At 40.1% G+C, this 15,873-nt stretch overlaps 1 long non-coding RNA gene across 3 annotated transcripts in view; it reads right to left on the reverse strand.

Moving 5' to 3' along the window:
* Nucleotides 1-7,758: 7,758 nt before the first annotated feature.
* The window catches only part of LOC115860979 (uncharacterized), a 138,643-nt gene continuing 130,528 nt past the window's right edge, over nt 7,759-15,873 (reverse strand). For all 3 annotated transcript variants that reach the window (XR_009565178.2, XR_004042634.3, XR_009565177.2), the window contains 2 exons: nt 14,009-14,217; nt 7,759-11,754 (listed from right to left, as the gene is read on the reverse strand). This is a non-coding gene — a long non-coding RNA (uncharacterized lncRNA). The remainder of the gene's footprint in view (nt 11,755-14,008; nt 14,218-15,873) is intronic.

Raw genomic sequence — 15,873 nt, forward strand, 5'->3', positions numbered from 1 at the left:
GCCATAAAAAGGAGTGAAGTTGGGTCATTTGTAGATACGTGGATGGACTTAGAGACTGTCATACAGAGTGAAGTAAGTCAGAAAGAGAAAAACAAATATTGTATATTAATGCATACATGTGGAATCTAGAAAAATGGTACAGATGAACTGGCAGAAACAGAGACACAGATGTAGAGAACAAGGTTTCCTTAGTGGGAAATGGGAATTCGTGTGGCCAGTTGAATAAAGTCAGGATTCTTCTAGGCCCATGTATACCTCCTAAGTTAAAAAAAAAAAGGATAAAAAGGAAAATCTTCAAAATAAAAATGATAAGTAATAATTGTAGAAGCACATTTATTTAGAATAACACAGCACTCGTGTATCTGTGCCTCTGTGTGTGTGTGTGTGTGTGTCTGTCTGTCTGTCTTAGGGAAACAATGGTACCAGCCTTAGTTAAGGACCTCATATATTGCACTAGTGGGTTGGGTCATTTGTGGGCTGAGGCTGCCCAGTAACAGGAAGGAGGAGAGCCCAGCTGGGGGCATTCATTCTCTGCCCTTACAGCTTCTTTCAGGATGTTCTTTAAAGGACACAGATTATGCTTTTCTTGAAAAAAAAAAAAAAAACGTAAAGGTAGTTTTCTTTTTGAAATATGATTTTGTATTTCATAATGCAATAGAGTAAGAATTTTTATCATCTCATTTATTTATTGCCTTGAAAGGAGCATTCTCTCTTGCTATAGGGAGCCCCCTGTAATTTGACAAAATGTTATCATACATATTTTTAAATTACATTCAGCTTAAGTGTAATACCCAACAATGTATCTGCCACTTTCTATCATGGAATATCCAGCCTCTATGAATCCTGTTGGTGTATATATTTTACCTTTACTTGCATATGAATATCTTCATTTAGTGGTATTCTGAGTTTGCATATGATTTTATATCTTAGTTTTCAAACTTAGTACATTATAAGCTCATATTTATGTGTTCCTATATGATTTCAAAACTATAATATTGCAGTGCTGCGTTCCATGTTATATTGATCAGATGGGGTTATAAGAAGTTCCCCGTGTTTTAATCTAAGTCCCCCATGCCTGCACCCTGGAAAGGAAAGATTGTGAATTCTGCTGAGATGTTTCCAAGATTCAGGACACACCACTACACCAGTGTGTGCTCTGATGGGTGTTTTGTTTTGTTTTGTTTCTCTCGGTTAAAAAAGAAATCAAGTCCGGGGCTGAGTTCAAGGCATTCATGGCTCGGAACGCAGCCAGGCTGTCTTTGGAAGTGGGCTCCTGCCTGGGGAGGGACTGAGGCCCCGCGCACAGCTCGGCGCAGACCCTGCGCCTTCGGTGCCAAGTCCGCCGCGCTCTCCATTGAGCCGGCGAGGACCCGGCGCAGCTGCTGATGTTGCGGTGTCAGCTCTGACACCGGGTCACCATAGCGACGGAGGCGGCTGCCAGAGAACCCTGGGGGCGAAACCCCGCCTGAAAGGACAGGAAAGTGACACTGGCCAGTTCGTGCCCAAATACCGGTTAGGTAGGAGACAAAGCGGGTTACAGATCAATATAAAAAGAGAAAAAATGCAAATCGGTGTCCTCGAGCGACTAAACAAATTATATTAAACCAACAAATAATTACCGGTCCCCAGTATTTCCAGGCGGGAGCCAGAGGGCAGGCTGGGGAGGGGATGAGGTTGGGGTTTAAATCCCAGCTCTAAGGTTTGATGCAAAATTTGGCAAAGCTACAATGCTAATTTGTAAAGTGCATAAAATAATGTTTACCTTAAATGAAGTGTGGAGAAAATTAATGAAAATATCAGATGTAAAGTGCTAGGGACTTAACGAACAAGCCGGCACCCCTGGGAAACAAAAGACAGTTAAGAAAGAGATTAAGACACTTCGAAGGAATGACAATCGATGTTCCTAACTGTGACCCTCAAAAAGTGTAACAGTTGAAGTTCCCTACGGATCATAACAGAAAAGCTGATTTCTGTTTGTGTAGTTTTGTTATTAGGTTTATTTTACTATGTATTCCTGAAAGGCACTCTATTTGGAGTACACATCCTATCATAAATATTTAATTATCTGAAAAATTAAACCAACCAACATTCTCTATCTTATCCTGGATAATTTACTATTATTAATTTTAATAAAAAGCTACATTCTCTTTTTTCCCCCTGTTATTTCTGATTGTAAAAGAATTGCCCACTCAGTAGAAAATTTGAGAAGCAGTTGAAGCTATAAAAATGCAGAGATGACAATATCTATAACTCCTTGCCCAGGAAAGCGATTTTAACATCTGGAATATTTTTTCAAGAGTTTTCCTTTATGCATACTTTTGAGTAATTGAATTCATATTGTACATACTTTAAATTTTGCTTTTGACTTAGTGGTATTTAAAGGCATTTTCCCAGGCCTTTAAATTAAAGGGAAATTAAATTAAATTTTTAAAGTTGTGTTTTATTTCTTTGATATATTATGATTTAATTATCTATGACTATATTTCAGAGAGTTTTAAATGTTTTCTTTTTTAAAAAAAACCCTAAGTTGAATATATTTGGCTTAAACACCTGTCCACATTTTAGATTATTTCCTTAGAATAAATTCCTCAGAAGTGGAATTACTGTGTCAATATGTATGAAAAATTACATCATTTTTGTTAATATTGCCAAAATTCCTTTCAGAAAAGTTTCTGCTTGACTCTTACTAGCAATATCTGAGGGCACTCAATAACTTCTGTTTACTTCATCTTTGTACCTTAACATTTGAAATCATCTCATTTTTAATTGAAAAGTTTTTATAATTAGGAAGCTGATATTTTTCAAATGCTTACTAACCATTTGTAATTTATTTTATGCTGTGGTTTATTGGTTCATGACCTTTGTTTAAAAGATGACTTTGTTTATGTGAAATGGATGGGTAAGAAATTTGGAACAACTCATCCACTAAAAGCAACTAGAAAATGTGACAAAACACCTGCAAGGTAGCATCAGAGACCTAATAACTCAGTGAACCACAGATTCAGGAGACAGGGGAAGAGTGAGGTCAGCTAGACAACCTGAGATTTAGTGGTCTTTATCCCTTTGCTGCAACGTGGGCAGGTTCACGGGGACAGAGGCTCCAAGACCTCCCAAGAGGAAGGATGAATCTGGTAACCCCCATCATTTCTGATCAGACCCTGGAAACCTGCTCTCCAGTAGTGAACTAAAAGGCAGTAAGACTTACAGGGACTTTGGCTCAGCTGGGAATCACCTCAGTTACTCACACTGGATGAAGGGCAACAGGAGCTAGTGCCCCGTCACCTGCAGAAGCAAATGTAAATCATACTTGGTCCAACCTTGTTTCAACAGACAGTTGTCCAAATATCTGTGTTGAATATTTCTTTTATGTCACTCAAATTGAATGGAAAAAAATGGTAATTAAAATTTGGCTTTTGTTAGCTGCTTTGAAAGCTTTGAAAACAATACAGTGATATGCTTGTACCAACTATCATTCTAAGCACTCTGAGATTCCAAGGGTCTCTAAGGCAGTGTTTGTGTAGCCCCTTATCTCCTGCGGGCACAAGAGCCCAGCAGCTAACGGCTAAGGTTGCAGAGCTGCAAAGGGGGGGTGAATGAGCACACAGCCTTAACAGGGGTCCTACTGTGAGGGCCCTAAGAGGAAACTAATGGAATCTGAGATTGGGTGTATGTATGTGGATGAGCTCAGAACCCGGACCCCTAGATTCCCCTGAACCTTCCGGGCCAACAGAAGCAACATCCTCCCTCTTTGAACAGGAGCACAGACTCCTTGTGCTTGCAGTCCCCACCTCTCGGAGCCCTCCCCTGAGAGGCACCTCACGAGATGACCTTAGATCCATCCTCACCACCCTCACCATCTGTGACAGTTACAGCCAAATCTCAGCAGAGTCTGAGGGAGAAAACCTAGTCCCTGCTCCAGGAGGAATAACTTGGACACAGAAGTAATTGTCCTTGAGTTACATATACCAGCTGCACCTGGGAGGCCCCATGTGGGAGTGGATCTTGAGAGAAACAAAAGAGAATATGAGACTCAAGAGACTCAATGGGGAAAGTTCACTGGCCTGGCAGCACTTTCCCAGGACTTGGGCTCAACCACCTTCCTTGACCACTGTAGCCAATCTTAGCACACTCCTGGGATGGCTCCTTGAAGCTTGGACAGGAAAGTCAGATGGAGCTGCCCCACTGCTTCAGGGTAGTATTGAGGAAGGGATCAAAAAACTCAGGAAGGTGGAAATGAAGAAATGTATTTATCAGGTAAGATGAAAAGATGTAGCATCTCAGCAGGCTTCTCAGGGGCTCCGTGAGGATGTTCATCTCACTGAGGCAGTAAGGGATATACCGTGAGGGGGAGGTAGCAGCATCTTTGGGAATTTCCGTGGTGGTTATTCTCTGGAATTGATGGTAGGACGTAGGGGTGCATAGAATCGGTGGGGAGAGTGGTAGTGTGGATGGAAGGCACTTGGCCATTGCAGGCAGACACGGTGGATACAACTACAGTAACCATGGTAATTAGCAGCAGTGCTGGAGTGCAATTTAGGGCGCCTTGCCTGTAAGAATCTGTTCTGAGGAGAGAAATAGGTGGATAGCTTGATTTTCTCCAAACTGTGAAAAACACCAAATATCCATCAAATATCAAACGGATGAATAATTGGTGTTAAAATCATATAATGGAATTCTCTTCAGCAATGAAAATGAACAATCCCAGCTACATGCAATAATGCGAATGACTACACTTAATGTTGAGCAAAAAAGTCAGATGCAAAGATCACATATTAAATGGTTCCGTGTATATCAAGTCCAAAAAAAAGCAAATCAGAATTATGACAAAATAAAGGAGAAAAATAATATGATCATCTCAATAAATGCAGAAAAGCCATGTGATAAAGTTTAACATTCCTTAGCAAGGAATAAATGGAACCTATAGCAATGAACTAATAAATATATTAGTGAAATATTGAAAGTTTTTCTTTTATATTAGATGATCACTACTGTAGGTCTTTAGCAAGTAAAATAAGGCAAGATAAATGAATAAAATATGGAAGGATTGGAAGGGAAGAAGTAAAACTGTCATTTGCCAACAACATGACTGTGTATGTAGAAAATCTAAAAACTTTACAGATGAACCATTGGAATTAAAGAGTGAATTTAACACAATGGCTTGGTAGAATTAAATACAGTAAGTCTGCTACATATGAACCTTCAAGTTGCAAACTTTCAAAGATGTGAATGTGCATTCACACATCCAATCACGTAAGTTAGTTCACGTGTCTGGCATATGTTGTCATGTGTGTGCATCCTCTGCAAATGGTTGTGCTTTTGTGTACTTTACTGTATAGTACTGTATAGAGTGCAGTAGCACAGTATCTTTATTTCAAGCCCAGGATGTCTGAAAGCAAGCGTAAAAGCAGCGGTGATGTAGCTGGTACTGCTGAGAAGCGTCAGCTGTTGTACTGCACTACTGTACTTTTCAAGGTACTGTACTGTAAGATCAAAAATGTTTTCTTTATTTTTTGTGTTTGTTTTTTATGTATTAGTTGTGCAAAAAGTATTATAAACCTATTACAGTACAGTATTATATAGCCGATTGTGTTAGTTGGGTACTTAGGCTAAATTTGTTGGACTTACGAACAAATTGGACTTACGAATGCACTCTTGGAATGGAACTCGTTCGTTTGTAGGGGACTTACTGTATGCAAAACACAAAACACAATTTTACTCCTATGTATCATCAATAATTAGAAAATGAAATTAAAATTATACTATTCACAATAATATCATAAAACATCAAATATCTAGGAGCAAATCTAATATAAAATGCACAAGCCTTCTACACTGGAAACTTTAAATCAGTACTGAGAGAAGTTAAAGAAGACCTAAATAAGTAAAGCAATATATTTTGTTCTTGGATCGGAAGATTGGGTGTTATTAAGATGCCAATTTTCTGAGTTGATTTAATTGATAAAATCCTTATTTTAAAAAAGCTAGCAAGGGTGTGTGTATACATAGGTGCAAACTGATGGGCTAATTCTAAAAATGATACAGAATTTTAGTCCCAAGACAAACTGGAAGAAGAATTTAAAAAGTTGAAAGATTTATACTCTGGATATCAAGACTTATGATTAAGCTAGGGAAATTAAAAGATGCGTTATTTGTGCAAAGGTGGAGAAATGGACCACTGAACAGAATAGAGAGCACAGAAACAAGCTCAGTACATGCAGTCACTTGATTCATGACAAAGATATTATTGGAGAGGAATGGAGAAAGGACAATAAATAAACGGTGCTGGATAGGCATAAAAACTGCATATCCATAAGAAAAAGATTTAATCTTAATCTTTAACTCACATTGTAAAATAACAGAAACTACACAGATTGGTCTTTGCTCTGCTTCCTGCCACAGAGTTCCTAAAACCCTTGTAATTTCCTATGTGATAAAAGCACCAGGAGCATCTTTTGTTCTGATATTTAGTCTCTGACCTTGGTTCCTGACACAGAGCTCCTAAGTCTCTTGGATTTTCCTGAGTGATAGAGTGTTTTTTGTTTTAATGAGGTGACCTTTGGTGGGCTTCAGGATGGGGGCCGGTCACCAGAAAGACTAAGCCATGATTAGAAGTTTGGAACTTTCAGCCCCACCCCCGTCCTCTCAGAAGAGGAGAATTGGAGTTAATTGATCATGCTTACATGAAGAAACCTCCTTAAAAATGTCAAAAATACGGGGCTCGGGGAGCTTCCAGGTTGGTAAACACATCTATGTGCACTCCAAATCCATGGGGACAGGAGCTGTTGTGCTGGGGACCCTTCCAGACCTCACCCTATATACCTCTTCATCTGGCTGTTTATCTGTAGCCTTCACATCATATTCTTTATTAGATAATAAACAGATAAACATAAGTAAGTGTGTTCCTGAGTTCTGTGAGCTATTTCTAGCAAATAATCAAGCAGGAAGGAAGAGGATTCTTCAATTTGCAGCCAAGTCAGACAGAAGTTGTGGGTAACTGGGGGACCTCCTACTTGCAATTGGCATCTGAAGTGGGGGAAGGCTTGTGGGACTGAGCCTTTAACCTGTGGGATGTGTGCTCACTCTAGTCACTGTCAGAATTGAATTGAAATGCAGGACACTCAGCTGGTGTCAAAAACCCGCACATCTGGTGTCACAAGTATTGTGAGTATGAGAGTAAAGGAAAACACAATGAGTTTTTTTCTCAGACACGTGCCCTACACAAAAATAAATCCAGATGGATTGTAGAGATAATTGTGAAAAATAAATCAATAACATTTCTAAGGAGATAACAAGAGAACATGTATGTCTTTAGGAGTAGGGAAAGTTTTCTTAAATGTCAAAAGTATTGACCAATAAGAAAAAAAAAGATTACGGAAAGAACACATTAACACTAAGACACATTAAGAGAGTGAAATACAAGCCACTGAATTGGAGAAGATATTTGCAACACATATAATTGAAAAGAACTTGTATTAAAAACAAAAAACTCCTAAAAATCAATAAGAAAATGACAGCCCGATAAAAATAAAGTGAGCAAGAGATTTTAACAACAGCTTCACCCATGGAAATACAAGTGATTAATAAACATATGAAAAAGAACGAACACTCATTAGTCATCCGAGAAATGCAAATTAAAACCACAATTAGATTCTGCCACACACCTACCAGAATCGCTAAAATCAAATAGGCTGCCAATAGCAAGTGTTGGCAAGAATGGAAAGCTCTCATACACCCCTGGTGGGAGTAGAAATGGGTACAGTGACTTTGGAAAACTGTTTCCCATTATCTATTAAAGCTAAACTTATGCATACCCCAGATCCTGTAATTCCACTCCTACGTTTCAACTCAACAGAAATACATACATATGTGAAAATATGTGTACAAGAATGTTTATTGCACATTATCTTTAATGGCTAAAGACTGAAAACAGATAAAAATTTCATCAGCATTATAATGAAGAAATAATATTCACTGTATGAAATATCTTCCTACAATGGAATGCTATCCAGTAATTAGGATGAATTAATTACAGCTGCACACAATATAACACTATAAATCTTGCAAACATGATGTTGAGAGAAAGAAGCCAGACACAAGAAATGTGTGCTGTGTGATGCCATTATATGAAGTGAAAGTACAGATAAGTCTAGTCCGCGATGTTAGAAACCACTATGGTAGTTACCTTCGGAGATGACTCTAGGAGTACTGATTCCAAGGGGGCTAAAGGGGCGCTTGAGGGGCTGGCGTATTTGTTTTGTTTTGTTTTGTTTTTGTTTTTGTTTTTGCGGTAGGCGGGCCTCTCACTGCTGTGGCCTCTCCCGTTGCGGAGCACAGACAGGCTCCGGACGCGCAGGCTCAGCGGCCATGGCTCACGGGCCCAGCCGCTCCAAGGCATGTGGGATCTTCCCGGACCGGGGCACGAACCCGTGTCCCCTGCATCGGCAGGCGGACTCTCAACCATTGCGCCACCAGGGAAGCCCGGGGCTGGCGTATTTTAACTCTTGATCTGGCTTCTGATTTCATGATGTGCTTTTTGTATGTGTGATAATTCATCATGCTTGGCACTTACATAATTCACTTTTCTGAATGTATGTTATTCTTCAATCAATGTGTTCCTAAGACAGAAAAGAAAAGAAGTACTTTACTGGTGTAGAAAACTCAAACATTCAGGGGTAGCACTAGCTTCAAGCTCAGTCAGATTTCATTGCTAACAAATCTTCATCAAATGTGCAAGTGTCTTATTGGCAGCAGCGCTAGGATGACAAGCCAGGATATGGCTGAGTGCCTTGAATGTATGCAGTTGCTTCTCCTTCTTGGCCTTCCTTTCTTCTACCTCTACTTCCACCCCATGAGTCATTTCCTCCAGGCCTACGGGGTTAACGCCTGCCTGTGTGTCTAAGTCTGCGCAACAGGTGTTCACTGGGCAGTGTTCAGTCCCATCTAGTTAAGGTGACATTTCACTTTTATGGGAAATAATTTCTTGTAGTTTCCCATTATCTATTACATTCACATGAAATAGCGTAAGAAATATTGTTTGGTTGGTGAATGGTCCCATGGATTGTGATTAAGTTACTTACAACCTACCCTCTCCAAGTATGGATCAAATCTATTTCTCTTATCCCTTGAGGACCATTCTTCCAAGCAGTCTAGTGCCCAATCTCTCCTCTCAAGGATGTTTGTATAGCAAACAGCCAGGCTAGGTAGAGATAGTGAACCAAGGGCAGATGTGTTTACTGTCCAGTATAATAGAGATAATGCCTCCCTGGGGAAAAGGGCAGGCAGGTCTTCTTGCAGTTGCCTTAATAAAAGATTGGGGTTTCCTAAGCTTGGGGTTCTTTGGCTATGATGAAAACCCATGGCCAGCACAACCACCTCTTGGTCACCTCCTCATTACCCAGCGGGACTTGGGGGACAAGGGGAGCTGATGCTTACATGAAGTTCATGCTGCCTGCTGTGCCCTGAGGAATAAAATTCTCTGTCTCTGACCCAGGAATCGTGTGTCTTCTCTCAGCGTCCATGAAACTGTGGCAGGCTAACTTACTAGCTTGCAAGTAGGATGAATTCTCAGACCTCTTGTAATTCTTGAAAGAGATATACTTGGCTTCATCTAGTGTTGCTACTAGCTTTGCAATACAAACCAAAAGTGATATTCTGAGTTTAACAGCGTTAAATAATGAAAATTCAATTGAGTAAAGACCACATTGTCTTTATCAAATGATTCATGAATCAGGCAGCATCTCATCCAAGTTCTTAAAGGCAGAAAGAGGGTGAAACAAGGAACTTATTAGCAAAGAATGCATTGTTTCCAGGAAGGTCGACCTCCTGAGGGGAACAGAAGGGTCCTATCAGGAGGATCACCTCACTAGCGCTGACCAGTTAAGATTGCATTCCTGAGAGTTTGAAACTGCAATTAGGTTGGGTATTAAGTCTTGGCTTGCAGTCGTGGGGCTTAGCACAAATGACTCCATTTTGAATGACTCTAGTTTGGGCCTGTTGTTTTTTCTTTTTAACAGAAGTATCCCAGATAAGTTGCCAAATATAGTAGGCAAAAATTGTGTGAGTTAGATAGTGACAAAATGGTTCAATTTAGTCTAGGGGTGTGGGCTTAACGATATCTCCTCCAAAGCTATCCAGAAGCTTCTTCTTCTTTTTGGGAGTAGTTCATGCCCTTGGCCTGAGCTCGTCTGCAGGAGAGGAGGTTGTGCTGTCTCCCAGACATGACCAGTGTGACCCCAAACCAGACACGCAGTGAGTGAGGGGTGAGTCGCTGATTTTCCTCCAAAGGTGGCTGGAAGGGTGACTCGCTCTGAGAAATCTTCGAGGCACTCCCAAGAAATGTTTTTGATCAGCTTCCAACACTGAAGAATGGAGGGTCTCCATTTCTTCCTCCCCATAATCTTTCTCCTCAAGCTTTGATCTAATTTCTGACACAGAGAAGAAACTTTGCTCTCCAAGTATGCATCCCAGTGACAGCATTTGTTTCTGTTTTTACCCAATAAACTCACTTCTTGGGTGTGTGTTGAGGGTGTGACAGAGAGAGGAGACCCTGGGGTGTATTTGAAAGAATTTAATGTATTTCTGTAGCAAGGGAGGATGCACGTACACATCTGAGATGCATTTTCCAGCCGCATTTGTATTTCCAGTCCAGAGTCTTCTTCTGACCTGCGTTCAGCTGCACGGTACCCCTCTTCACGTGAATCCCTGCAGGAGTCTAAAGCTCACAAGTTGGAAACCAGCCCCTTGTCTCCTCTCTTTGTGGTCTCTGTCCCAGGAATGGACATTTAGTCCCATTCAAAACACAGTGCGGTCAGCTCCTGCTGAAGGAGGGTGATTCGAATGCTAATGTCAGCCCTCTTTGAATCTTCTGAGTACAAGAGGGAACTGAACAACAACTGTGGTCATCAGTGCCCAGAACTTTGTTTTCAGTGACTGAAAAGGAAAGACACCCACAGCGAATATTTTTCCACTTGAGAGGATTTATGCATATTTTACTTATCTCAAGTTTCAACTAATAGTATTTGTGGCTCTTATTGTAATTCTCCTCAGTGACTGTGGCCAGGATTAGAGGATGAGGCTATTTTGATTTTTAGAGGTAAAAGGGAAAGATTTGACATAACAAACATTGTGTTCATCACCACTTATCTCTACTTGTAACTCATGCCATTGACAACATTAAAAGTCACATGTATTTGCAGGTTTCAGGCAAAGAATAGACCTGTTAGAAATTCCACTCCCTAAAATATATCAAGGAATTATCTGCATTGATTTGAATCCTGCCATAAATTCTCTCTTTTTTTTTTTTTTTGCGGTACACGGGCCTCTCACTGTTGTGGCCTCTCCCGTTGCGGAGCACATGCTCCGGACGCGCAGGCTCAGCGGCCATGGCTCACGGGCCCAGCCGCTCTGCGGCATGTGGGATCTTCCCGGACCGGGGCACGAACCCGTGTGCCCTGCATCGGCAGGCAGACTCTCAACCACTGCGCCACCAGGGAAGCCCACATAAATTCTCATTTTTGAGTGTGGTCAGCATAGTATAAATTGGGAAGGCTGTTTGATCCTTGCCTTTACTAACACTGGCTGATGGACATTGTCTTTGTTTCTGATAAAAGAAAAATCTTTCTGCAAACAAGATATTGTGAATATAAAAAGTGTCACGCTAAAGGTGTACTGGCCTCAATGTAAAGGTGATCAAACAGAAGAGACTGGAGACACATTAGGTCAGAAACTTGTACTTTGCTCTTCAGGGACGAACTCCTATCAGAGGAAAGAAAGAATGAACGCCAAATAAATTCTACGTGGTGATTCCTCTTTCCTAATGCTACAAAAGTCACTCTTAAAATTTTGCTAAAATGTCATTTATAAAAGTTGACACCTCTAACTAAACAGATTTCTTTTTGCTGCGTGGAACTTTCTATACTGGTCTTCAAGGTGAGACATTTATAACAGTGTTGGAAGAAAAATGCAAGAGGTATCTCTCCAATGTCATCCTCAACAGCAGAGCACTGTCTGGTACACTGACCTCCTATCCGGTCTCTCATTTTCTAGTCTTAAATCCCTTCAGTTCTTTCTCTATGTGATCACTGAGCTGGGCTTTCTAAATGCAGAATTTACCATGTCACTCCTCTACTTACAAACTGCTGTGAGTCTCCATTGGTCTTAAACTAAAGAGCAGCTCCTTAGTCTGTCACTCAAAATCATTCTCAGTCTAGGGCCAAACTCTATTCAGCCTCGTCCTCTGACACCACCTCCACCCCACCCCTCTTCATTGCCTCCACAGTTGCACATTTGAGTCTAACCTGCCTGAACACACCCCGCCTCGCCTGCCAGCTCTGAGCCTCTGCACGTTTGTTCTGCTAACCTGGATTGCCCTGATCTCCCTTCTTCAGTTACAAACTGTCACTGAAGATCTATAAAGGCTCAACTCAAGTGTTACCTCTCAGCTAGGTATTCTTCCTCAAAGAAGAGTAAATTTCTCCATCTTTTAACTTCCCTTGAAATTTTGCATTTCCTACTAGTGAAGTGTATATATCACATAGCATTATTGTCATTTGTCACTTGTTTGTACTGTGAGTTGTGTTTCCCACTGGCTCACAGTCTGTCTCCTAGAAGGAATTTTTGTTTCTTGTTCACAAGGTATAAATTTGTTTTTATATAAAAAAATTTAATAAGTTATAATGCATGTATTGAATATTACCAGACAGAGTCATTCTTCAATCATTGATCTGTCTCTGCTATACTTGGAAATCAAGCTAAGCCTTAGACTGTGTTTGGAATCTAAGTTTGTAATGATGGAGAGAATAGTAAGAGTTTGAGACATTAATAAATGAGATATAATATGTGATCGGAGCATGGGTGGAAGCAAAGGAGATGTTAGAAACTTGAAGTTCCCCAGGATAATGGCAGAACACAGAGTGAGAGTAAACTTAAACAAACAAATAAAAGGATGGCACTGGAAAACAGTAAGATACTTCTTCCAAAAAATTAAGCATAGAATTACCATATGATCCAGCAATTCCACTTTTGGGTATATACCCCCAAAAATTGAAAGCAAAGACTCAAATCAATATTTGTACACCAATGTTTATAGCAGCATTATTCACAATAGCCAACAGGTGGAAACAACCCAAATGTCCACTGGTAAATGAATGATGAATAAAATATGATATACACATATGATGGAATATTATACAGCCTTAAAAGGAATGTAATTCAGACACATGCTACAACATTTTGCTAAGTGAAATAAGCCAGACCCCAAAGGACAACTATTATATGATTCCACTTATATGAGGTACCTAGAATAGGCAAGTTCATATAGAAAGAAAGTAGAATTGTGGTTTCTGGGGACCTGGAGAGGGGTGAATAGGGAGTTACTGTTTCATGGGGTACAGAGTTCTAGTTTGGGGTGATGAAGGAATTCTGAGGATAAATAGTGGTGATGATTGTACAACAATGTGAATGTACTTAATGCCACTGAATTGTACACTTATAAATGGTTAAGATGGTAAATTTTATGTTATGTATATTTCACTTTACCACGATAAAAAATTAAGGAATACTTCTTGTATCTGGGAGCATATTCTAGAAACCTACTGTATTTAATACACTTATGCCTCTGCTAAATAGTAGTAATGTCTTAAAAAAGTTGGCTTCCTCCACTTATTTTCATTGACATACATCTTATTGTTTCACTTCCATCTGACTCATTAGCCCAAACAAAATTATCAACCAACATTCATGTTGAAACTACCCTTTTTCTGACAGTATGAATAATTTCTTTGCTGATTAGACAGTAATCTAGCATTTATTCATCATCTGATTTTGTTACATTGTTTTTGAGCAGTAGAAGTATAGGTTGCATTTTGCAAGAAATAGCAAGTCACACTGAAGTTATAGGTTATGGAATTAAGATAAAGAATATATATCTTTTATTATTATTTGTAAATTATGTGGGCGTCTCCTTTGGGTCAGTAAAAATTATAATAAACAGATGTACATATATACTTGCCTACAGTTTCTTTTTGGAGGGCTGGTTGTTGAATATTTTCCACACACCACTGCTTTGGGCCCTAAACAGACTTTCCTAAAAACACACACCACAATAGACACCTGTAAAAGTCTCATTTCTCTGTACGGTAGTTAAGATTACGGGCTCTGGAGTTCAGCTCTGTCATACAAGCTGGCTGACTTATCCGTTCCAAGATTCCATTTTCTCATCTGCAAAACAGAAATAATAAATACCTAGTTCATATAGTTATTAAGAGAACTAAATGTAAATATTTATGTGTTTATGTAATATATGTAAAATTCATAAGACTATGCCTGACACATAGGGTGTTCTTACCAGATGCTAATTATTATTATAATTCTGTTCCAATAGTTTGGGTTTTATACTTGTTTGGAAGTTATCACAAAATAATTTTATCATAATATATATATTGGTGTACTGCTGAGGAAATCACTCAACCTGATTTTGAATTTCTGTATTAGAGTTTTCTAAATTTTTTGATCATACAATACATTATTAAAAGGAATTTGAGGGGCTTCCCTGGTGGCGCAGTGGGTTGAGAGTCCGCCTGCCGATGCAGGAGACACGGGTTCGTGCCCCGGTCCGGGAAGATCCCACATGCCGCGGAGCGGCTGGGCCCGTGAGCCATGGCCGCTGAGCCTGTGCGTCCAGAGCCTGTGCTCCGCAGCGGGAGAGGCCACAACAGTGAGAGGCCTGCGTACAGCAAAGAAAAAAAAAATAAGGAATTTGAAGAGAATCCCATTATGTGACTACTTATTTATAAATTACATGCATATTCTACTGAAATACATACATTATAAACAAATAAAATAGAATTTAAAAAAGAAAGGTGAATTATATTTTAAATTATTTAAAAGTTTTATATTTCCTAACAATAAATAGCAACCTGTTAGCTTTTACCCCTGTTGCAGGTAGTATTTTCCCAAAGCAGCCATACTAATGCATCCCATCCCATGCATTCTTCTCCAGTTGTACTGTTGACACTCCTTCCAGAAGAAATTTTGTCTCTGTTGCCCCCTATTTTTTTTTTTTTCCGATACGCGGGCCTCTCACTGTTGTGGCCCCTCCCACTGCGCAGGCTCCGGACACGCAGGCTCAGCGGCCATGGCTCACGGGCCCAGCCGCTCCGCGGCATGTGGGATCCTCCCGGACCGGGGCACGAACCCGTGTCCCCTGCATCGGCAGGTGGACTCCCAAACACTGCACCACCAGGGAAGCCCTGTTACCCCCTATTGAATCTGGTGGGCCTCTGACTACTGCATGGCTTCCAAGGCTAGGTCATAAAAGGTCATAGAGCTGCCACCTGACTCTCAAGACACATGTCTTAGAAGCCCTCAGGTGACATTTAAAAGGTCAGCTACGCTGAAACATACTGAAGCATACATGGACAGGCCACAAATATACACAAGATATAGAGAGATACCCCCAAAGCCCCAGCTATTCTAGCCTCCAACATCACCCATCAGAAATATGAATGGGTAAGCCCTTAGATTATTCCAATTCCCAAGCTTTGAGGAACCGTAGCTGACATGGAGTAATGCAAAAATGAATCCCTATGGAGCCCTGTCAAAATGCAGATTCATAAGCAGAATGAACGTTGTTATTAGACACTTAGTTTTGTTGTGATTTTTCAATGCCCCAATAGATAACTAATACATAAATAATACATCAAAATAAAACTATTATTGCATATATATGTTTTTTATTGAGCACAATGTATATGCTTCACTAATTTTGAAGCTCTTGACTTAAAATCATATGATATTAGGAGACAATTTCCAGAATGGTGGCATAAGGACCTCCATGGACCCCCTCCCCAGTGAAATAACCTAGCTGGTAAAAAT

The sequence above is a fragment of the Globicephala melas genome, chromosome 9, assembly GCF_963455315.2.
Source record: "Globicephala melas chromosome 9, mGloMel1.2, whole genome shotgun sequence".
Taxonomy (NCBI): domain Eukaryota; kingdom Metazoa; phylum Chordata; class Mammalia; order Artiodactyla; family Delphinidae; genus Globicephala; species Globicephala melas.